Below are 25,059 nucleotides of genomic sequence, written 5' to 3'. Positions count from 1 at the left end.
CTATATTTTTAAAAACAATACATAAAAAGAGAAGTGCTATTTCAATAATTTGAAAAGCTGAGCTTTAGCATTTTAATTTATGAAATCCATCCGGTTGCCTGCATATTTCAGAGTGTGACTTCTTCCATTTTTAATTCTGTCCTTCATCTCTTGCGGTTCTTAAGAGATAATAATCTAAAACTGCAGCCAAAAGCCTAACACAGCCCATAATATAAATGGCTTGATTTTTTTCTCAAATACATTATCTGATTTTTCTCTAAGGATAATGGGATGGATTTCAGACCAGATGCTTCAACTGGACCTATGAAGTAAAAACTTTTAGTGACCACTCCATGCTCTGCATTACCACAGCCTAGTTATTGGAGGTAGTCTGGTAGAAGGGATGATGAGAGCATAGCAGAGCCAAGAGCTTGTAGGAAAAACTTGGTGTAATACCGAAGCGTTTTTACTCACAACAGTAAAGCACACTGAAAAATGCTTAAGAGTCAGAACATGAGAACAAATCCAAAGATATTAATCAAGTAGGAAGTGGTCATATTAATGGTGAAACAATGCCAAGATGGATGCAGTCACTATGAGAAATTAGGAAGTTTAAAGTTATAGCAACTGGTTACATAAGACAAGGTTCATATTCTTAAAAATATACACTGAAATATATAGGGGTAAAGGGGCATGATGTATGCAGCTTACTCTCAAACAGTTCAAAAAATAACATTAAATATGCAAACAGAGAGGGAGAAAGGGAGAAAGGGAGAGAGAAAAACATGCAAATGATAGTAAATGGGGTAATATGTTAACAATAGGAGACATTCTTGCAGCTTTTCCAAATGTTTGAAATTATTTCCACATCCAAAGGGGAAAAAGAGTATACACACACACACGCACCCACACAAGCACACACATGGAGGGAAATTAATTGTGGATGTTGCTGCCTTAGCCATATTGCTCCAATATCATTCCTCCCCCTGCCTAACCACCTCAAGAATCTCTGTAGCATCTTTCAAACGACCAAGCTCCTCACACTTCCTCTGAGGCATTAAAGAATATCAGCCTGCCTTTATCACTCCCTGTTCCTTTCTCTGAAGGCCATGACTCCCATGACTTTCGAAAAGACAAATCTGGAAGACAGAAGCTACCTCTCTGAGGCTACAGAACTCAGCTGCTCAATGTGCTATTTGTCAAAGCTATGCTGGGGACTAGGCCCTTACATGTTCATGCCCCTAACTCCCAGGGTCCTCCTGTGGGTCTTCCTTAGCCCGGCCCAGGTGTCCCTGCTAATGACCTAAAGGGTGGAAGTGGCTCTTCTGCCTCCTCTATTAAAGTGGCAGCTTTGGATGCCATGTGATGAGTCCTTTTACATGTTTTCCAGCAGGAGAAAATCTGTGTCAGATTTTAAGTCCTCAGAGGTTGGATTCCCAGTATATAGATATTCAAATTATATTTGTTAACTGACTCACGAATTTGCTTTGAAAGAGGCTGAGGAACTGTAAATATATTTACATAAGGTGTAATGTCATGTTAGAAAATCCAACAAGTCAATGCAATAAAGGAAGTGATGCCATTAAGGCAGTGTGGGAGAGTGAAAGGGGCACGGACGGCAGACAGCAGGGCCTTTCAAACTTTAACATGATCCCCTGGGGATCTTGCTAAAACGCAGCTTCCAATTGGTCGTCTGAGTGGGGCCTGAGCTTCTGCATTTCTAACCAGCTCGCAAGTGATGGTGGTGCATGGGCTGTGCTGAGTAGTGGGGCACTACGAGGGCACAGAGGAGGAAGGGCTCATAGTGGCTTGGAAAGCTTTATGAAGAGGAAGATTCTAGATGGGCCATGGAAGGAGAGTAAGCAGAGTTTAGGTAGATGAGGGGGAAAGAGAGCATTTCGGGGGCAGGGATTGTCTGAACAAAGGCAGGGGTGGGAATGAGCTTAACTTACTAGGAGAGCTTGTAGCATGAGCCTGGCTGGGACAGAGAATTTGTACAGTGGAGAGGGGGAAATAAGGGTAGAATGAAAGCTTTGAATATTGGGCTAAAGAACATGGGCTTTATATTCTAGGCAATAGAAAGACAGAGAAGGTGTTAGAGAAGAGGAGGATGTGACAAAAGTCTGTTTGGACAAGGCTACTCCAGATGTTTCCACTTCCATGGGACACCATCATTATAATCCCTTTTCTGTGAGTAGAATATTTGAAAAACACCAGAAGCTACAGAGGAATCATCAAAGGCGATGTCTCTCCTAAACAGTTTCTGGCTTCAAACTCTTTTTACCTGATCCTGCCAGATAACTAATTCAGTGTTTAAATTCAGTATGCTTAGAGAAGTGATCGACATTTGCTTGTGTGAAATTGAACTCAAATCAGAGAGAGACTGAATATTTGTAGGCTGGGATGGAAAAAGAAAGATCCAACATCCTTTGTAACTATAGGTTTAATAGGAATTAGTAATGCAGAGGTATGGTTGCTTATTTAAAAATAATATAAGCTGTCACTTAGGTATATAAATAGGACTATGATGTAAACAGTTTGCAAGTGTTCTCATAGCTCTTTAACTGTTATTGGCAACTGGGACCTTCAAGTAAATAACATGGGTATATAACACAGTACTAAGTCACATATCTAAGTCTTTAGTTACAGCTGTAAAAATGGAGATTTGTCTTAACATTTTCTGTTTCCCAATTGTTTCCCCAAGTTTACCTTCTAATCAGAAAGTAGGGCAAAGGACATTTCTGTGCAGTGTTCCTGTGAGATGATAGGTGTTCTTCACTGGCTTTCACCAAAGATATTTCTTGTTTTCTTTCTCTGTTTCTCTTTCTCTCTTTCCCTCTTTCTCTTTCTTTCTTTCTCTGTCTTCTCAAGATTTTTCTCCTTTAAGCTCAGCGCCCACATGGTCCTCTTGGGAACACAGGCAGAACATGATCAGCCACGTGCCACAAAGGTGGGCTGCAGAGCCCTTTTAGACACCTCTACTGCAGACAGCATCTGTTATGGGCTGAACTGTGTCCTCTAAAAATTCATATGTTGAAGCCCTAACCCCCTAGTACCTCAAGATGTAACTATTTTAGAGATAAGGACTTTAAAGAAATAATTAAGTTAAAATGAGGTCATTAGGGTGGACGCTAATATTTACAACTGGTGTCCTTATAAGGAGAGGAAATTTAGACACAGTCAGCTACAGAGGGAAGATGATGTGAAGACAGAGAAGACAGACATCTACAAGTCAAGGAGAGAGGCCTCAGAAGAAATAAACCCTGCCGACACCTTGATCTTGGACTTGTAGCCTCTAGAACTGTGGGTCACTTGTGCTCATGTGATTGGTCTGCATTTCAAATAAATATTCAGCCATATTTGGATCAGATCCTTTGGCTAAATGTGGACTTCCAGAAGTCAGAACAGAATCATATCTTTGCCTGCCTAATTTCTAATTAAATCAGAGGAATTGGGTAGGATGAACATTAATCAACACTAATCAGTGACTTCAGCGTTCTAGAGAGTGCAAAGCCATACAGCAGGAGGGAAATCTACGTGTTACTATGAACAAGGTGGTGTCAGTTCCCCAGGATAGAACTCTCCTTTGGATTCTGAGGTATGTATACTCCCTTAGGATGAATACTATTTAGTCATCAACTCAAATCCTTTACAGACACAAAAATTTTCTCCTGTAAAGAGAACACAACTAAATACAAAGTACACAAAAGTACACAAAATAAAGTACAGCTTGTGTTAATTTAGCATGATATTACCCAAGACCAATGAATAGCTGGCCAAAAAAAAAAGTCAGTTTTGCTACCAGTGGAACATGTATCTTCACTTTCCCTGTGCATTCTGATCACTCTTACCTGAGTTGGGTGGTAGGATATCGCGTGACATTCATTCTTGGGACTGACATTCATTCCTAGACTATTCTAGCCCTGTTTACCCTTTGTCTGCAAAAACTGAGAGTTGACAATAGAATTCTAGATAACTTGGAAATGGTGAGTATTTAAACAAGATACACAGTTAAATATACTAGCCCCAGGGACACTGCTGGTCAAAGTTTAGGTTTACATACTGCAGCTGTTTGGTAGAGTGGCATTGAAATACCGTGGAGAAAAGCCACAGAGAAAGTTAAAGGTGGGCAGACACTTCTGACCTACTTGGGTTTTTTTTTTTTTCTATCGATTTTAGTTTTAGGGTAAATTATTTTGAAGAAGCAGCTCAGTCTAGAAGCAATATCAGGTGGAGGAACATTTGCTCACAAAGAGTTTCAGCAAAATCATGATGGTTGGATGAAGATAGATGGGATTTAAAGAGGAATCCAGCTGAAGTCATTTGTTTTACAGAGAAGGAAATTGGGGATGCAGGAAGATTAAGTGGCTTATACAAGATCACATAGTCTGATAGAGACTAGGGAAGAACTAGAACCCAATACGTCTGCAAGACATATTGTGCTTTTGTATGTTTTACTATAGTGTCCATTTGAAATCCTTTCTCTGTAGCTTTATTGAGAAATCCCCAAATAGAAGTACTCAAAATGCTATTTATCTTATTTTAGGCCATGATGCAATACATTTGCTTGATGAACAAGTCCAGGACCACTTGAAAGCCTCAGATGGTGTCTTTGCAATTTAGACACATTTCTATACTGGAGTCTTATGTTTTAGAAACACGTAGAAAAATATTTTTTTGCAAGAGATGTATCCAAAAGCACCTATGATATAGTTAGAGCTAATTTCTTAGCTTAACCAGAAAAATTTCCAAGTGAGAATCTAGCGCAGTCATGCAGCTGTGTCCGTATCATCTGGTGTCTTTGCTTACCCAGTCAAGGACTCCAGAGAACTTTATCACTGACTTGCTATGTGACCTTGCCTAAGTCAGCAGAGCTCTCTATACTTTTTTCTTCCAATCTATAATATCAGGCACCATGTAGAGTAATAGAATGGGGAAGTTTTTGTAGTCTTTCGGGCTATACAAGTGTTTGAGAATGATAGAAACTGACCTATGCGTTTGTGGCTACAATCTGCATAATTTAGGATATAAATTGTCTAATCCAACCATCTTTAAGACTAAAAAACTGGAGTAGCTCTCCCTGCTCAATCCCTGAATGCTCCATCCATAGGCTACATTCCATGATAGTCCCAATTCTTTTTCTTTTTTCTTTCCTTGCTTACAGATTGCCACATCCTTGTTAAGACAATGCATTGCAAAGGAATGGACCTACAGGAAGCTTTGTTTCAACAGACCCAATATTGGGTAGCCAAGTGTCCCTCAACTCTTCCATTACCTCCTAGAGTTCCTCCTATTTTAGGGACACAAGCTGAATGCAGCCCACAGGGTAAGGCAGAAAGAGCACCAGTGCCACCACCTGGATGCAGGGAGAATGAGGCAGCACAGAGAAAAGAAAAGTCGCTACATGTCCAAGGGCGAGCAAGCTATCTTGTTTTATTCTTTGCCCTTTTCATTTCCTTGTTGTAATTTCTTTGTCTTTATATTTTTCTTCACTTCTTTTCACCTTTCCTACATATGTGTGTTAATGCTTTCTCAGTTTCACCTACCATCCCTGGTTTAGAAAAATGTCCCAAGAATGGTGAGGGACCTACCCTAAGTTGGGATGAGGAGACCAGAGTAAGGTCATTCTTCCTTTGGAGAACTCATCCAAAACAGGCTTTATGCCTAGATGCAGGTTTACATGTTCTCCTGAACATACAGAGAGAGCCTCTTGGAGAAGCTCGTCTTCATGCCGCCCGAGGTTCAGTTAAGCTCTATCAAATGATTAGCCCTGAAATCAAGGGGATAGGGTCAGCAATTTTCTCACTCTATGAGGAAAAAAAGACAATATGAAGCTCAGTTCTTGTCTGCTTTGTGACATGTGAGCTATGTAATGCTCCATGACACAGGTGTTTTTTTATGTGATATGGTTCTATAGACTAACCAGAGATTTTGGGTAATTGACTACAAATGTTCCTTAAAGTAAGAAATAGGCAGAAAGACAAAAACCTTCCCAAGTGGACCTTCTTGGCTTCCTTAGAGATTTTCCTCTAGATAGTTCCAAAAATCTCTAGGTTCTACAGATAGTTATCTAAGGCATTAGAGACCATCTACTAGGAGTCAGCCCTGGTTCTCAGCATTAGTTTAGAAGCAAAAGAGAAGGAACCAACTTGGTTTTCCCTTTCTTCCTCCCTCACTCCCTCCTTTCCGTCTTTGTCTCTACTACTCCATCATGACTAGAGAATCAATAAACTTTTGGAGAAGAAAATCAGGATGAAAAGACTTGTTCTACCATACATGAAGCTGTATTTTAAAGCTCTAATACCTGTCAGTATGGTATTGTCAGAAGAGATAAGTAGATCATTTGAACAGAAGAGACAGCTACAAAAAAGACCCATACAAAGAAACCTAATTTATGCAAAAGATGGCACTGCAGAGCATCAAGGAAAGCAGTCTTTTCACTAATGGTGCTGACACAACTGAGTGTTCATAGGGAAAAAAAGGAAATTTGATCCTATAGCATACCAGACACAAAAACCAATCCAGGTGAGTTGTAGACCTAAATGTGATAAGCACAACAATAAAGATTTTAGATATTAGTACAAGAGAATATCTTCATTGTATCAGAGTAGGAAGAGATTTGTTAAATAGGATGCAAAAAGCACTAACTATAGAGGGAAAAACTGCTAAATTTGGCTACATAAAAATTAAAAATTTCTGCTTACCAAAAATCATTATTAAGGGCATGAAAAAGCAAAAGAAAGAATGGCAAAAGACAATATTTTCATCACATATAATCAATGAATACCAGTCTCATACCAGAGTATATAAAGAACTTCAGAAAACCTAACTGAAAAGTGGGCAAAAGATTTGAACAGGCACATTAGAAAAGGAAAGCCAACTAGATAACAAACATATGAAAAGCTATTCAGTCTCACTAGTAACCAGGCAAATGCAAATCAGAACTACCTTGAGATACACACAAACCAAGTTAGCAAAAATTTAAAACCCTAACAATGCCACATTTGGGGAGGATGTAGATCAATGGAAAATCTCATAATGTAACAGGTGAGACTGCAAATTGGTACAACCATTTTGGAAAACTCTGAGCATTATCTACTAAAGTTGAAGATGCACATACATTGTGATCCTAGGAGCGGAATTGCTGAATCATAATGTATGTGCATCTTCAACAGAAATGGATATATTTGTAAATTAGGATTCATGAAATAAAAAACCCAGCCATTATTCATAATAGCCCTAATTTAGAACTGACAGTGTTTTATTTTTTGATCTGGTTGGTAGTTATACATATGTCCATCTTATAATAACTCACTAAGTTGTACATTTATGCTTTATGCATATTTACATATCTGTATTACTTTTCACAAGTTTAAAAAATAAAATGAATCACTAAAAAATGATAATAATTGTCCCGCATCCAGTTTATATTGTTCTTATATAAGCACAAAGATATATAAAATATCTTGTTAAATATCTTGCTTAAGTCCAGATATATTATATATTTACACATTATCCTGATCTTAATAATTCTGTCAAAAATGGAAATGATATTTCCTCAGCACAAGTTGCTCTTAATGAGCCATAGAAGAGATCCACATTAAGCAGTGTATTGTCACATAAGGAACACAAAAATGGAAGTCAAAATGCTGCCAAATCAATTCTGGTTGGCTCAATGACCTTGGTAAATCAATTAACTACCTCCCTCCTCTTTAAAAGGAGGCCTTGAAATAGATGATCACTTAGGTCTTCTCTGGCTCTAAACTTTTTAAGATTCAGTAATTCTATGAATAAAGAATCTCTAGAATATCCTGAATTCCTGATCTAAAAGGCCTCTATGATATTCAAGTAATAACCAACTGGTATAACACGAAGCGGCATCACAAAGCATGCAATTCCAAATTACACACAGTGATAGCTAGTTAAAACAAAGAACTAGAAAATTTATGGCTAGAATACCTGAAAGCTTTAAGCAAAGTTTGTCGAGCAGTGTCAATGTACAGTCCATGCTGGGGTTAAAGGGTGGCTAACAAATCCAGAGCAGGAGAGAACTGGACTAACAGTTATTCTGCTTTGGCTTGCGAGTCCTCAGTATAGTCCATGTTACTTCCAGAAGGCGAGCAATAAGCACTGAGCGCTATCCACCTACCTCTCAAGTCTTGATTCCTGGAAACATTATCTAATGGTCATCACTCATTCATTCATTCAATCTACAAGGGCTTATTTAATTCCTATTGTGTGTTGGCACTGTGGAGAATTCAAAGCTGGAGGAAATACTATTTCTGCCCTCACGTTGCTCACAATCTGCCTATTATTTTGAATAATTGTCATCTAATTTTGATTAATGTGGAACTTGAAAAAATGCTGTTGACAGACACTGATTTATTAATTGATATAACAAGAAAATAATTATCAACCAAAAGTTGATAGAATTATTTGACTGTTTCAAAAATAAAGGATCAATAATTATCAACCTATCCAGCATTAGAAAGTGGTTTTAATAGTGTCAGAAAATTCTTATGCTACAAATTTATGCTAGAAAAGGTGAATAAAAATCGAGTGTGTAGCATGATCTTAACTATGGAACACAACAAAAGAAATGTACATTTAAATGTGAATAGCGGTTATCTCTGGGATTAAATTTATTTACACCAAGGGTATATTTCCTTTACAGTCAGAAAAATACATACATTTATTTTTAAAAATAGACCAATAAGGTAGTTAGTGTAAAACTTCTCAAAAACAGAGTAAAAAAAACCAAAACCAAATCTGTACTTACTTTACTTGAAATGAATCCTGTTGCGCTAGAACACTGAAGAACAGAAATGCACAGCACTTAGAATTATAGGGCCATACTTGATTTTATTAAAAAAAATTACGCAGCATCTCAAGAGACTGTAGTATCAGAGAATAGAAGGAAAGGAAATGCGACCCTATGATTGGGAAAGGATTTTGCTGAAAACAACTTGCCAATTTTTCCAGTAATAATATTATTGTTTTGACTGATAATCACACTGTGTCTGCCAATGGCATTGTTCTTCAGCGACAGTGAGAGATAAAAAGGAGACAGATATGTGACACACAGTAACGTGGGGAAACATTTTCCCTTGTAACAGAAAGAACAGGGAATCTTACCTCCTTGGGTGTTGAGAGTCTTTACTCATGCCTCTGCAAAGTAGCAGAATTTTAATTTAATTTAATTTTTATTTTTATGGGTGTTTTGGTTAGTCTTATTTATTTTATATTTTTACTGAGGTTTAATTAATATACAATGAAATACACAGTTATTAGTTGTCTGGTTTGATGAGTTTTGACAATGTAATATGAAATAGAACAAGAAAGTTCCCTCATGCCCCCTTTCCCATCAATTCTTCTGGCCCCCTCCTCAATCACTTTCTGATTCCTGTCACCACAGATTAGCTTTGCCTCCTTTTGGTTTTCTTATAAATGGAATAAGACAGTGGATACAAGGTAACAGAGCTTTGACAGCAAAGTCTAGTTTGAAATTCTTGCTCAAACAAGAATCCCGGATGTTATCAAGCTCTTCATACAAACAGGTAAACATCTACTACAGCAGCAACTAAAATTAGCTTAAAGCTGCTTTTTCCCTTTTGCTCAATTTTCCTAGATGGGAACTTCTGACTCTCAAGGTACCACTTTCAGGATGGTGGAAACTGGCCATGAAATCAGAAAACTTGGGCTCCATTCCTATTAATTTTACTAACTAGCTTCATCGTCTTGGTTAAGTTATTTGCTTCATCTCTGTTCTCTTTAGTGCCTCACTCTCTAAAATGAATATCACTCTAACAGCCCCCATGTACGTAAATAGGTGAGTTAGGATTTATCTCAAGGATCCTTTCCCTCTAATGTCTGTAGGCATGGTGGTGAGCATGTTTGGTCTAGGCACCCTGGTGCATGGGCCCACACCTTGCTGTGCACTGCCACAGTCATCTGACTCCTACCAGTCATATCCTAGACCATTGTTCTACTTCCTGCTGGTCAACTACTACACCTCATAGTCAGCTTCTCCAGGATATTGCCACAATCCTGCACTATTTCACCCCAAGTATAGACCCAGTCCCCTTTAGTTCCTCCAAAGAATAGCCAAGACAAGGCTGCAATATTTAACAGAGCTTTATTGAAACCTTAGAGATAACAAAAATTTAACACAGATTACTTTAGAATCAGGACAGACCCAGATTCTGTGGGGAATAAAAATTGATATAATTTTGGGGGATCTCTGTAAGAAAAATAATACAAAAATATTTTACTTTGCAAGTTTAAAAAACATATGACCATGTATATACATTGCTAACGCTCCTCCCAAGACCTCTGAAGGGGCCCTACAAAGTGAGGAACTCTGACGATTAAGCCTCATTAGCTTCACAGTGAATCTACCTTTCTTATAACTGCTCCCAGAAGTTCCCAAACCCAAACTCTGATTATTTGCATAGGTCCTGTAAAGCTTCCATGAGATGTGCAGCCAGCTCAGCTCCTACCAATGGGCATATTGGAGAATCATCACCACAGGCTCTATTTTCTTTCCCAGGATGAATCATGATAAGAACATCCATTTGCTTCAAGGAAACGCCAACCTCCACCTTCAAGATGCAGCCTGGCCCACTTGTCATGGACATGGCGATCACAATAGTTCACAGTACATACATAGAAGCTTGAGCCTGGGGTATTAAAGCCCTTAATGTCACCAGCTTTGAGGAATCATTGGTGTGGCCAGTTGCACTCCATACCCAGATCTGATGAATTTCACAATCTGTTGTTGAGGGTGACATGAAAGAGAAGGTCAACTTTGCTTGTTCCTCTTGACCATCAGCCAATCGCCCCTTTTCTATGAGCCAGTGTTCAGGCAAGGATATAGATACATCTCCCAAGAGCAAATAATATTTTTCAGCAAAAGGAAATTTAAAACAAAATTTTTAAATTGTCTAAATCTTTGGTGCCATAGTCTAGTTAATAGACTCATTTTATATTATGAAAGCAAATTCTTAGCATTTCAACCTAACAGGTTTTCCAAAGAATTGTCTACAAGTACTGCCTTATATCTGCTTGACTAAAACAATCTCTCCCAGAACAAAAGGAGGACTTTCCCTAAAGATAAAATTCATTTTCTCCTGAAATGCACTGGCTACTTTAAACATCTTAAAAGACAATCCTCTAAATTTGAAAGATCTAAATTATAATCCTCCTAGGGCACCTTCACACTTTGTATGACAACATTCTACCTACTTCACAAGGTTGTGTGAAGATTAAATTAATCTGTGTCTTTGAAAGTCTTTGCAATCTTTAAAGACTATACAGATGTATGCTATGTTACTGTTAGAGAATGGTAGCCAAAGCCTTTTTCACTTAAAATTATCAAACTATTGGTAATGCTCTATTACTGGTGTTAGTGGCCTTAAGAAGAGCAAATTAACATCCACAGTGATCCAAAACCAAAACTTCAACCAACCCACTCACTTTTTTAATCCACCTAAAGCTGGTGGAATAGCCCAAGAGCCAGAAGTAAAGCAAAGGGCACAGGTCAACTTAAAATTGACCATCTAAACTCGATGGTTTCAGACAAACAATTAATTAAAAAAGTAAAGCAAGACTCTTTAACATGTAAATATATTCAAGGTAAATATTATCTCTTGAAAAAGCACAGTTAAGTACACCTAGATAACACTTGAAATAGTTTCTGCAAAAAAGTTGGTATAAATAAGCCAAAACCTTTAAAACCATGATTAGTCTCTAATGCCAGCATTAGCCCCAGACCCGACTATAGCGTTATAAGGAGGCGTCACTATGTTTACTGTCTGCCCATAGCGTGCAGAGCAGAGTCCAGCAATTTAAAGACATGCTTCTTGTTGTGTAATAGGTTTTCCCTTAATTTATTACCTAGTTGAGGGCTCTCAAACCTCAGTCTTTTGTGAGCTATCTTCAAGATATTTGCCATATTCTAGTATAATCTGTAACCTTATATACTAAACGTTTTTCTTCAAATTGACTCTCTCTTTAAAAATTTAAATAATTAATTTTGATTTTGTTTTAAGCAATAAATCCATGAAATCTTGGGTTTGATGTGCTGGTTTTCTATTTTTTCCCAATACACGATAAATAAGTAAACAGTTTATTGGAATTTTTTTTAAAAAGTTCAACCATGTGGCATCTAAAATAACCATTGGTACTATCATTAGTTTGTGAACCGTAATATAGGCAAAACTGAACCAGTTAGTTTATGAGGAGGTAGCATTAGACTCTGAATTACCATTTAGTCCAGCCTTTAGCAAAAGTGACAAACAAGGAGAAATAGAAGAAACAACAGGCACAATGGGAAATTTCTCACAGACCGCTCTCCATAATTGATAGAAGCAACAAAACTCAGAGGAGTAATAGAAATTTGAACAACACATTTTAAAACTTGATTTTTATGGGCATATAAAAAACTTGCATCCACAACTGCAGAATATGCATCCTTTCAAAGCATACACGGAACATTTTCAAAAACTTTGACCACGTAATGGGCTAAAAATAATTCTTAACCAATTTCAAAGGATGGAAGTCAGAGAGAGTATGCTCCTTGACAGAAAGCAATTAAGCAAGAAATCAATGAAAAAAATATATGTGTGTTTTTTGAAGCAGTTTTAAAAATGATGAAACATTCTAAAGAAACTAAGGGGATGATTTAAACAAAAGAGAATAAGGTTGCTCCCCAGACATCACTGATATTTAGCTGGTAGTTACTTGCTGTTATTTCCTGGAACCTATTCTGATAGTTCAGTGTATTCTTCTCAACCGCTCGGTGTCTGGGCCGGACTGGTTGTTAATATTCTGAATACTACCCCATCTTTCCAAACCAACATGGGGAGAAATCCTTTTGGCTATGGCAGAAGGTTGGGTGAAAAAAGCCATTTTGCAAAACTCATGCTTGGAATGATCCTATTTTGTAAAATAAAGAAGTGTATATAGTCCTAAAAATAATAGTTTACATTTATTTAACTGTACAAAGTGAGCATGTTATTTAATCTTTAAAATATCCCTGTGAGGTAGGCATTATAATTATTTCCATTTTACAGATAAGGAAACTGAAGCTTAGAGAGGTTCAAGAACTTGGCCAAGGTTATATAGCTGGGAAATAACGGAGTTGGCAGTCAGACTCTACGGCCTCCCAAAAATTTATTATGAATTTTTTGTGGTCACTTGGAAGAACAAACAAGAAAGCAGACAGTGTTTAGCATTGGGAAATTTGATTGGGGTAGCTGGGGATGGGTTTAGAACAAGTGTTGAGGAAGTATTATTCTCTTTTCCCTCTGTCACTCTTTCCTTTGTGTACTTTTCGATTATTGAAACTTTATTTTTCAAGGAGTATGTTGCACTTTTTTAAAGAGAAAAGTTAACAACTAAAATGAGGGAGCGATAACTCAATCTAGTTCCAATAGTCTGTCCTTGTGACGGTCTCCAGTGCAGAGATGACCAGGGAGGAGCTCTGCCCAGTGAGCTAAGGGTTCAGGAATACTAGCGTGGCTTTGTAAAAATAAAGCCCCCATCTGTATTAGAAACGCTTTGTCTTTCTTTAACCCCTAGTCTGAGCTGCACCAAAGGCTGAATAAATAACTCATTTATCCGCAAAGCACTCCATGAGTTCCCTGGTGTGGTCTGCGAGGGTGTGGGGTTGAGTGGTGATAGCCCAAGATTAGCTCTTACCCACCCTTAGGGATTCTAGCCCCGGGAGGGAAATCACTTAAACTCTGTGTGCCTCCAATCACCATCAGCTAAAAGCATCGTCATCTTCATAATAATAATTTCCAGCCTCAAAGGGATACTATTAATTAGTCTCAATTTTTAAAGGGCTTGAGAATGCCAGATGCTAAGCCCTGAATGAATGGGAAGTTTTACCCAAATCATCTAGCTGGGAGTTCTGAGGAGGGAGGAGGTTAGGTGACTCGCAGCCAGTCACATGAGGAGGCGCAGGGCCGAAAGAACAGAGTGGTCACTGTCCTCGTGCGGAGCGTCTCCTTTAACCACACCAGACCACGTTCCCTGCCTCTAGTAATTGGAAATTACTTCAGCACATAAACAGGCACTTTATAGTGTTTTCTTTTTACAACAGGCAGCACGCTTCTCCTTTCCACTGGGAGAGGGGAACCAGTTTTGGCTTCCCACCGTCCCAACCAGCCCCGTATTCACCCACAGAGAAAGCAGCGGTCACACAGGAACATCTGCTCTGAACATGGCCCCCTTCCAGTGCCCTGGCTCAAAAGGAGCTAGTAAAATGGTCACCTTCAACATATATCAGTGCTGCCTTTGGATGGCCTTGAATTCTCAGCCACCAGTCTCAGTGCCCTCCCCTCTTCTCTTTTCCATCCCTCCATCAACAAGTTTAAGAAGGTTCTTTATAGAAAGCCTCATTATTGACGTGGACACTTGCTCAGAACACCCTTACCATAAACCACTCCATCCAGCAGTGAGTGATAACAACACTGTTGGTGTTTAATTAGCTCTTGGCTTGTGGGGCAGTTTGTATTGACGGTGTGGCTGTTTTAGTTGGTTATGCAGTTGACAGAAATATATGTGTATTGATGTGGGTCCTCTGGGTATGCCCTCTCAATGCTCTGGTCTGAAAGCTCACTAGTCCCTCATTACACTACCAATGGAGGCAAATTGTTGGAACTTTTATGCTTTGATTTAACTCCATGAGACTGGAATGATAAAGCTTGTCCTCAGTTTCTAAATGTCCATATTGCTTATCACTAGGCAGAACTTCTAGATGAACCACTGTTGCTGCTCTATTTCATAGTACTAGAGGGGAGCGCAGCATTAGAGACTACTCCCCAGGCAGCTGGCTACATGCCCTGACCCCAAGTGCCATGTGCTTATTTCTTGAATGTTTATTTCTCTTATTTTTAAAATCATGTCCCTCACAGGATCCATTTCATGACTTATATTCATGAAAATATCTAAAATAGAAGCATGATTATAAAGTACTGGATTATTTTTTGAAACAAACATTACAGAATGTTCTCATCTAAATGTGTGTTATCCCTTTCAAAGTAATCACTTAAAGTTGTACACATGTTCCCAAAAGGGCAATATTATGTAACATATTTGATAAATTCTTCTTTGGAAATACCTGAGGCATGGTATGTAAAAACAAAATGCAATGAAAATTTTCTCAATTTAAAAGTATTACATATTCATATTGAAGGCTTTGATTTTTGTCTTGTGCTTTACTGTTTTCTGAATTTTCACTTATAATTCTAAAACCTAGAGATAAGCAGGGTTAACATATATTTCTTTCCAGTTTTTCCTCTGAGTTGTGGCCTATTGAATAGACTCAATGGTAATGAATCTTCATCCTCTGAAGGTAATTTTCAGCTTTGGAATCTAATTCCATTTCAGTGAATTCAGCAAATATGTATTGAGTGTCTCTACATGCAAGGAGCTGACTAAGTAGAATAAAAAGATTAACAAGATGTTCAGATTGACTTTTTAAAGACGCCATTAACTGATTCAGAAGGTGATGCCAAACAGAATTACAAAAAATATTTTGAACAATTACAACATCATTGGAATAGGTGTGTAGTCTCCCAAGGGGACACACTGAAGAGGAGAGTACAAATAGTTGTGCAATGCCTGGAATGTCAAAAAAAATGAGCATGACCCACATGATATATGGAGCAACTAGTAGCAGCCACCACAGCTCAGAACTAGAACCAGCCTGATGCTAAGGTAAATAATTGGTAAGATGACTCTCTATCCCAGTTTGCCTCGGGTAGCCCTGGTTTATGCCTGTTGTCTTTGATGTAATTAGTAACAGCAGCCCCTTTCTGCCCTGAAGAGCACTGTCTTGGAGGATATATTAATGACCACCCTAAAAATAGAGACATTTGCTGTTGGTACCTTCCCCACGTCTCCTAGTCCCCAAGGGCAACACCCTAGTTAGTTTAGTTAGTTGGTTAGGCCTATTAGTCCACCCTGAACAACAATCTATTTCTTGGTCCTTCTTTTTCATTTATCTCCATCAATTAAAACGTACATGTTCTAGGGGGCAGCCCAGTGGCGCAGGTGGTTAAGTGCGCGTGCTCTGCTGTGGCGGCCTGGGGTTTGCCGGTTCAGATCCCGGGCACGCACCGACGCACTGCTTGGCAAGCCATGCTGTGGCGGCATCTCATATAAAGTGGAGGAAGATGGGCATGGATGTTAGCCCAGGGCCAGTCTTCCTCAGCAAAAAAAAAAAAAAAAAAAGAGGAGGATTGGCAAATGTTAGCACAGGGCTGGTCTCCTCACACACAAAAAAAAGTACATGTTCTAATTTCCTAAAGAAATACAAGGAGCTAATAATCAATGAAACAGTATTCAATCTCAACTTTTTATCAAAGACAAGCAGGTTAAAATAATGAGTTACCAATAATAAAAGTCAGGAAGAGTGTAGTGAGATGGGTACTCTGTGAGGGGGTGAAATTATTAAAAGTCTTAAAGGTAATTTGGTTACAGGTCTCATATTATGTGGTAGTTAAGACTGTGAAATTTGGATCCAGACTGCCTGAGAATGAATCCTGGCTCTACTGCTTACCAACGGTACGACCCTGGGGAGGTATTTACCCTCCTGGTGCCTCAGGTTTCTCATTAGTAAAATGGAGATAATAATCATATTTCTCTCATAGGGTAGTTTTAAGGATTAAATGATGTCATATCTATTACATCCAACATACACACTGGATGAATTCACGCCCGATGAGTAGAACGAACATTTATCAAAAAGCTATGAAGCAATGTTGAAAAATAGCAACATTATCCACGTATTTAATCATTTAACAAATGGAGTTTGAAGACTGATAATAAATCAGACACTATTCTAGACACAGGGGATATCAACAATGAAAAAGACAGGTTTATTTCCTATGCTTTTCCTGCCTGAAGGGGAGGTGAAACGTTAAATGACTAATTATAACTAAAGTATAAAGGGTAGTAAACTAGGGGCATATGCTGGGGGCGGGGGTCCACCTTAGTGCTGGGGGTCAGGAAAGTCCCTGCTGAAGTGACACATGGGTCTTAGATAGGAAGGTACATGGAATGCCCAGATTGAGAAAAAGATTTTATACCTCTATTTTAATAGAGCATATTCTGGTTTGGCTACGTACAGTCAGATTATTGTGAAGATTCTTAATCTAATGCTCTTATATACATATACGGTCAAATCCTGGAGAGTTGGGGTGCTCTTCAATTCAGGCTGGAACATGAGTTAGGCACCTAATGCCTTGGCACTTGTTCCTCTGATGTTCTAAGCGTAAGGATTCATTCCTAGTGTGGAGGCCTGGCCTTCTAGGCCTTAGTCGAGAGTATACTTTCTTATACCTTCTTACAGCAGCTAAATTGTGAGAAGTGGGGCTCTGGGTAGGTCATCTCAGAGACAGTCTGTTCACTTCTCTAAGCACCCTACATTCTTCTCTTGGATCAACTGCATTTCCAGACACTTTCAGAATTGGTCTCGACTCTTTATAATATTACACATTCATCCTCCAAGCTATTCTTTAATCTTATGCCCTGAGCATTTTATTGAAGGTTGTCCTCAAAAATAGCCATCTGAAACCCACTTCCTAATTTGCTGTAAATATACTGAGGATTTGGTCTATAGGTAACTCTACATCTCTTACGTAAGGCCCTATGTATCATTCTGTTTAGAATTTAGTGCTAAAAATAGTTTTATCTCTTTTCTAGACACTGGTATACTTCTTCCTTTCTGATGAGAATTGTAGCCCTGGCTGCCAGGAGGTTCATAATCAAATGTGAGGCTCAGTCACAGCAACCACATTGACCGTAGCTGGTACATTTGCATTCTCCTTTTTCTTTGGTCCTGGTTTTCTCTCATAAACTTATCATCTATTTTGTTAAAAGCCATCTCAATCCTTTGTGATAAAAGGGATGAGTATATAAACAAACTAAATATATGATACATTGTTATCATAAATCAATACATGTAAATAGACTAAGTACATTTTTGGACAATTTTAGTTATCATTAAAAAAAACTGGTTAGGCACAAATCAATGACTGAGAAAATGGAACTCAATAATCTTTGGTACAGGTGAGGTCAAGAGGGATGTTAGAAGCCTGTTAAATCTGCCAGTTTATGCCCCATATTCCGGGGGGCCCGACAGCAGATTTTGTAGGTGTGCCCCACGGAGGATGCTGATCTCCACTCATATCTCTGAAACTTTACTCTCCTAGAAGGAGATGCGAAAAGTCCAAAACCAAGGAAGACTGAACAAGCAGTACTCATTTTCATATACAATGTGTTCTCAGTGCTTACAACTTAAAAATAGACCTCTGTAAGGCAGAATCCTTAAAGCATGCTGAATCTTGACTCTCCATCTTTTGTGCCTTTCATCTGTTTAGTCACTAGCAGAAATATAATGAACAGCCTAAGGGTACGTGAAGCATAGAGATATTTATTAGGCTTTATTAAAAGAGCAGAGGCATAGTGAATTATGGAGTGGGGAGGATCATCTTGAGCATTGTCTAGGAATCCATTTATAGAAGGAAGAAAGGAAGGAAGAAGAATCATATTTGTCAAACACCAAGTTCCAGGCCCTGTGCTAAGTGCTTTTGCATATACTTTCCTTTTAATTATCCATGACAGTCTTTCTTTAAGATAGGCAATGGCCTTTACATGCTTTCTTGTTAAGAAACAGGAAACTACCTTGCCCCTCTGCTTTTTTTTTGCTGTCACAGTACCATTTGCCTTGTTGGAAAATAATAAAAACTTGAATCATAGGTTTTAAGTACGTGTGATTGTTAATCTAACTTTAATTAATATTTTATAATAAAGTTAAGAAATTAACTCTTCTCAATGTTAATTAAAAGGGAAGATTTTGTGAGGATAATATTGACAGTTTAGTGAAAAAAAAAAAAGCCCTCCAATCAATCTTAGAGATATTGACTCTGTATTGGCTCTAGCAGGTCAAATTCTGGTTTAAGGTCTGAAACTAGCAATCACATTAAGTCACATATTCACATTAGCTGCTCCTTTTTCTGATCCCTCTATTATAAAATCTCTATCTCCTTTTATCCATCTATCTATGCATTTATATCATGAATAATGAAATAATAAGTTTTTCTCCTCCTGAAATTGACTAGGTAGGAAAGCTCTTCACAGGGTAAAGAGGATTTTATATCTCTCTCACCCAAATTTCAAGTACCATTCTGTACCTGTCTGTTTTCAAAGATGTGAAAATTTGTTCACAGTATATGCCAGGCAAATAGACTTTTTATAGTCATAGAAACATAGGAATTATAAGACCTTAGAAAAAGAAGGGCGCTTAGATATATTCTTTCTCAAACTCTTGATTTTACAGGTAAAGAAACAGAAGCTAAGGAAGCTGAAGGGAATTATTAAAAACAATAGCACTGTTGGGGTCGGCTGATGGTGCAAGCGGTTAAGCGCACGCGCTCTGCTGCGGCAGCCCGGGGTTCACCGGTTTGGATCCTGGGCACACACTGACACACTGCTTGGCAAGCCATGCTGTGGCGGCGTCCCATATAAAGTGGATAAAGATGGGCACGGATGTTAGCCCAGGGCCAGTCTTCCTCAGCAAAAAATAAAAAGGGGGAGGATTGGCAGATGTTAGCACAGGGCTGATCTTCCACACACACACACACACACACACACACACACAAAACAATAGCGTTGAGATTCCAGGTTTACTTTCACCATATCACAGTCAAGATACTGTTTTGAGTGTCATTTTGGCAAAAAACCCTACATACGCCAATGCTTTTACTTATTTTCTAGGTCGCACAGAATTGTAAAGCTTGAAATAATTTCAGAGATCATCTAAGTCCAAACCTTTTATTTAGAAACGAGAACATTAAGGCCTAGAGAGGTGACATGTCCAAAGTCACATAGCTAATGAGTTGCAGAGTTGGAACAAGAATCCAGTTTTCTTAATTCCTAGGCTAAATATTTTTCCATTGCACCAAGGGGCACATTAACTCTGTAAAACAGGGAGACGAATGAAGCTGTTTCCAAGCACAAAATACTGTTAAGTAAAGAATTTAAAAGTGTTACTTCAACAGCACGAATATGTCACCAAAGCCTGCAGCAACTAGGGATTAGCAGGGCTAATTTTACTTATTATTTATCAGTCCAGAATTAGAGGCTCCTCTTGGAATGTGCAGCTCAGCATTAGCACTAAGCTTTCTGCTTTATACCGGTTGTGTTGGGGCAAGCTAGACCACAAGGTCAAATAACCTTAAGGTTATATATTAAGTCATCAGCTCAAAGAAATCAGAACTCAAGGTGCTCTTGGTCAAGTCCAACCCTACACAAAATGGTAAAGCAGAATGTGTTTTATTTTCAGTGTCTTCTATTTTTCCCCTCTGCGACTTCCCTTTTCTTCCATTATTTTAACACGCCAGCACTAGGATATAGGTCCCACACAGATATATGTAAGAAAGAAAAATCGGGAACTCAAAGTCTAAGTTAGGTGTTGCTAGCAGTTAGCCAAGACATATACACGAGTTTGTAGTCAGTTTAAAACACTGAGTCAGAGGCTAGCTGGGAATGCAGGCAAAGAGATGGGAAAGGCATAGGTGAAAAGGTTCAGGGAAATACTCAGGAAGCAAAAAGCCAGTAAGAACTGAAGAGACAAAACAAGGTGAACTGACATAAGTAAACAGCATCAAGAGGCTCTTGAAAGGGGTAACAACCATTGCTTGAAACTTGGAAGCCTTTACACACTTTCAGTTAGGGCATAAAAAGGGCCTGCTGGTGGTTAACTAGGGATTTACCTATTTTACAAGAAATAGGTAATGAGTACTCTTGGCTGAGGTAGGGAGTATGTAGATGGAGAAGAAGCAGATCCAGACAGAGGCACCCAGTGTCCTCACATTCATTCATTCACTGAACACATATTTCCTGAGTGTCTGCTCTGTGCCGGGTACAGTGCTAGGTTCTCAACATTTAGTGACAAATGAAAGGAAGCCTTTGACCTCCCGAGGCTTCCTTACTAGTGAAAGCAATAGATGATAAATGAATAAATGTAAATGTGAAATCTAGTATTCATAAGTGCTTTGAAGTAAAAGGAAAGAGAGTAGTGGTGATGGTGATGGCGCTAGTCTAGACCACGTGGTCAGGGATGGCTTTTCTAAGGTATCATTTGAACAGACACCTGAGTGAAATACATAGAAGGCCCCTCAAGTGTCCTTTACTAGATACTTAATGCTCCCACTCTTGTCCACCTTCTCTGCACATCACAACACAGGCACATCACAGGGAGTGTATAGTGTGTCTATTAGTCATTTTATGGGTTGGGAAGCCTTGCTCTCTGATTGCTCGAATGATGAACAGCTAAACGACTAGCTCTTCCGTTTGATGGTATCCTTCAAATCATCCACTTAGATAGTGGTAGGTGATTTTTGGTACTTCCTCTCTCTATAGATCATTAGATTGTAATCATAATATCACTTAAAGGGAGCAGGTAATGGGTAAGTCAGAACTAGCGTTGAAAGCCTTGAGAATTTGCTGGAATAAGATAAATTCAAGGCAGCCTGTTCCCTAACCTTTATATTATATTGCTCCCCTTACTGTCACTGCTCAAGAAAGAGGAAAAGAACTGTATTAGCTGAGGTCTAACAAGAAAAACAGAAACCACTTTGAGTGTCTGAAACAGGGAGCCTAATGCAGGGAAGTAGTTATACAAGTGATGGAGAAGTGGAGAGCCAAACCAAGCCACGTGGACATCGGTGGGCTAGCCCAAAGGTTAGGCATTATCATCCCTCACCTGGAAGGAGGTGATATTAACTTTGCCTAAAGGGCTGAGATCACCTGACCAGAGTTGGAATCCTGGTGGGCCTGTCTGCTAGAAGGTGGAACCATAAAGGAAATGTAGCTGCTGCCAGAGAAACCACCAAAGGCAGGGGCCGGGGAAGGGGAAATATACCTTGGATTCTCCCTGTACCCCTTGCCGTCTAACTTCCATTGTGCTTCCCTTGGGTCAAACCCACCCAGGTGATGTGGAAGCCTGGGGAAGGTAGCCTGCAGGGGGTCATCCCCTCTGCAGTACTGAGAGAAAGAGCAGGGGAAGGGCGAGGAATAGATCTGAGGGCTGGTAGGCTCAGAACTGTCAGAGGAGCTGTAAAAATGTACTTACATGTTCTTAAGTACCTACCATGGGTCAAGTGCTGTAGTAGGATTTCTCACAAACATATTCATATTTAATTATCACAAAATCTTTCTTTGAAGGTAGGAATGATTACCATCCTTTTAAAGATGAAAAAACCTAAGACCAGAGGGTTTGTGGAATTGTTCATGGTCAGACATTAAGTATGGTGAAGTCAGGATTCAAATCCACCTCTGCCAATTATCAACCTCCTTCTTTTTCCACTGTGTTCTTGACCTCTCTGGAGACTGGTGGTTGCGGGGGAGGAGGCACATCTCCTTCCTAACTACTCACTTTCCCTTTTCACCTCTCCTGTGGTACCCAGGTCACTTCTAAGTAACATAGGCAGAGTCTCTGTACTCTACCCTAAGACTAGAGTACATGAAAATATGATATTCGATTCAAGTTGAATCTCATTTCAGATATAATTGTTGAGCTTGGAAAAATGACCATGGTGAAACCATCTCTCTTGAGTAGATTTAAATACTAAATGCCTTCCTTTTCTGTACTGCCAAGGTGAGCACAGATGCCTACACTACACTTTCAGAGACCAAAACTGATTTTCAGGGGTGGGGTGTTTGCTCCAGGGAATGAGGTAAGAGACTAAAAGAGTGAGGGTGGGGCTTTTCCTCCCCAGATCTCAGGTGGAGCTTCTAGGTTGACAGCAAAATCCTCCTTTCATTTATAAATAGACTATGTTTGCTCTGGAAGCATCTGAGAGGATAAATATGGGATCCCACAGAAGCCACAACGTTATTTTTGCAGTGTCTTTTCTCATTATAACTTCAGTTCAAGTTTCTTCTTTTTTTCCCAACCTGTTTTTTTGGGGGAGAGGTATGTTTCTCATATGTCAATGCATGCCCATGTAGGATTGTGCATATGAATACACACACACAGAGCTAGAAGTTCTTTCTAATTGAGAATCCTAAAAAAATGCAAAGGTAAACCCTCTGAATAAACTTTACCTGACATCGAGATGTTTATAGCATTGCTTTTCCACATTTTTTCCCCTAGGTGAGATTATCCTGAAATGTGGTTCAAATGTGGTCAAATTCTATCTTGGAAAAATATGGAACTCTAAAGAATGTACAAATTAAATAATGATTATGTGCTGTTTAGGTAAATATATCCTTAATTATTTTAAAAGACATTTGCTAGCAAGTGTCATTTTGGTATTTATAAGAGGCATGCTAATTTTTATCCTGAGAGATATCAGAATATAATTAAGATTTGGATAAAGAAGCTCATCCTTAGTTTAAGTCGAAGGCTGAGTTCCACCTTAATAAGCAATTCTTTCAGCTAACTTGCAGCAGCAGGGAGAATAATGCTGCTTACCCCCAAAGGTGTCTATATCCTAATCCCTGCAACCTGTGAATATGTTGGGTTACATGGTAAGGGCGAATTAAGGTTGCAGAAGGATTTACAATTGCTAATCAGCTGGCCTTAAAATAGGGAGATTCTCTTGGATTATCTGAGTGAACCCACTGTAATCACAAGGGCCCTTGTACGTGGATGAGGAAGGCAGAAGATTCAGTGTCAGAGTGATGTGATGTGAAAAAGACTCAACTACCATTACTGGCTTTGAAGTTGGAAGGAGGCAACAAGCCAAGGAATGTGGGAAATCTCTAGACGCTGGAAAAGGTAAGAAAACAGATTCTCGCCTAGAGCCTCCAGAAAGGAACACTGAATACCGACACCTTGATTTTAGCCTAGTGAGACCCAGGTGGGATTTCTGACCTGCAGAATTGTAAGAATAAATTTGTGTTGTTTTAAGCCATTGAGTTTATGGCAATTTGTTACAGCATCCATAGAAAAGCAATACATCTTCTAACTCAGGCTATGCTTGCAGAACACAAACAAAAGAAGCTTAAAAAATATCAATGTCAGTGTACTAGTTAGGGTAAAGGATTGTAGCTGCTATAACAAGAAAACTCTAAAAATCTCATGGCTTAATATAATTAAAATTTATTACTTAACCTATAGAATTCAGATGTTCTGGTCCAGTCACCTTCTGAATAGTTATACAAGATTTAGTCTTTTTCCGTCTTGTGGCTTCAACTTCCTCCAAGACCTTGAAATCCTTTCCATTTCACTTGCAGATGTGGAAGGAGAGAGTGTGTGGAGAAGTGTGTGGGAGAATTTCATGAGCCTGGCGTAAAAAAGGTATATCACTTCCACACACATTCCATTGCCAAAACTCAGGTTAATGGGCATAGCTAATTGCAAGTGACGTCGTGACATATAGTCTAGCTGTGTGTCCTTGAGGAAAAGGAAATTTGGAATTTGATTAACATGTAGCAGTCTCAGCCACAATCGGGCAAATCCATCTTTTGATAATATACAAAAATACAGGGACAAGGAAAAATAATTAACAAGTTCTAATATAAAGTATAATCCATTAAATAATAGTGAAAAGTGTAATAGGGAAGCAGCTATTAGATCTGGTTTTAGACACTTGCTACATCATCAAATCACTGTATGATTTCTGAAAAGCCACTTTAATCTCTTGATCTGAGTTTTCTCATCTTAGATACAGAAATAAAAATTTGTCCTGTCTCAAATTTTTTCTTTCTGTTCCAGCTTTTGACAGTTTTCAGGTTTTTAGTGAAGAATGGAAAGACACTAAATAACAGGTTTATTTGTTTGCACGTGGATGTCTAGAGAATGTGTTTTACTATTTTTCACTAATTTGCCCAAATTGACTAGTTTAGTTATGAAGGCATAGTTTCTTTTTATTAGGTTGAACCATATGAAATAGTCATTTTCATAGTTTAAATATGGCCAGCAAACAGCAATTTTATATAGCTCCACTTAGTATATTACATTAAAATAACATTTTGGCTCCTTTTGTGTAACCCAAAAATGATTTAGGAGACTGTTTCTGATTACTCTAAGTTTTCCCTGCTATCCCCCATCATGATATC

The sequence above is a fragment of the Diceros bicornis genome, chromosome 20 (assembly GCF_020826845.1).
Source record: "Diceros bicornis minor isolate mBicDic1 chromosome 20, mDicBic1.mat.cur, whole genome shotgun sequence".
NCBI lineage: Eukaryota > Metazoa > Chordata > Mammalia > Perissodactyla > Rhinocerotidae > Diceros > Diceros bicornis.
This window is presented reverse-complemented; position numbering follows the sequence as displayed.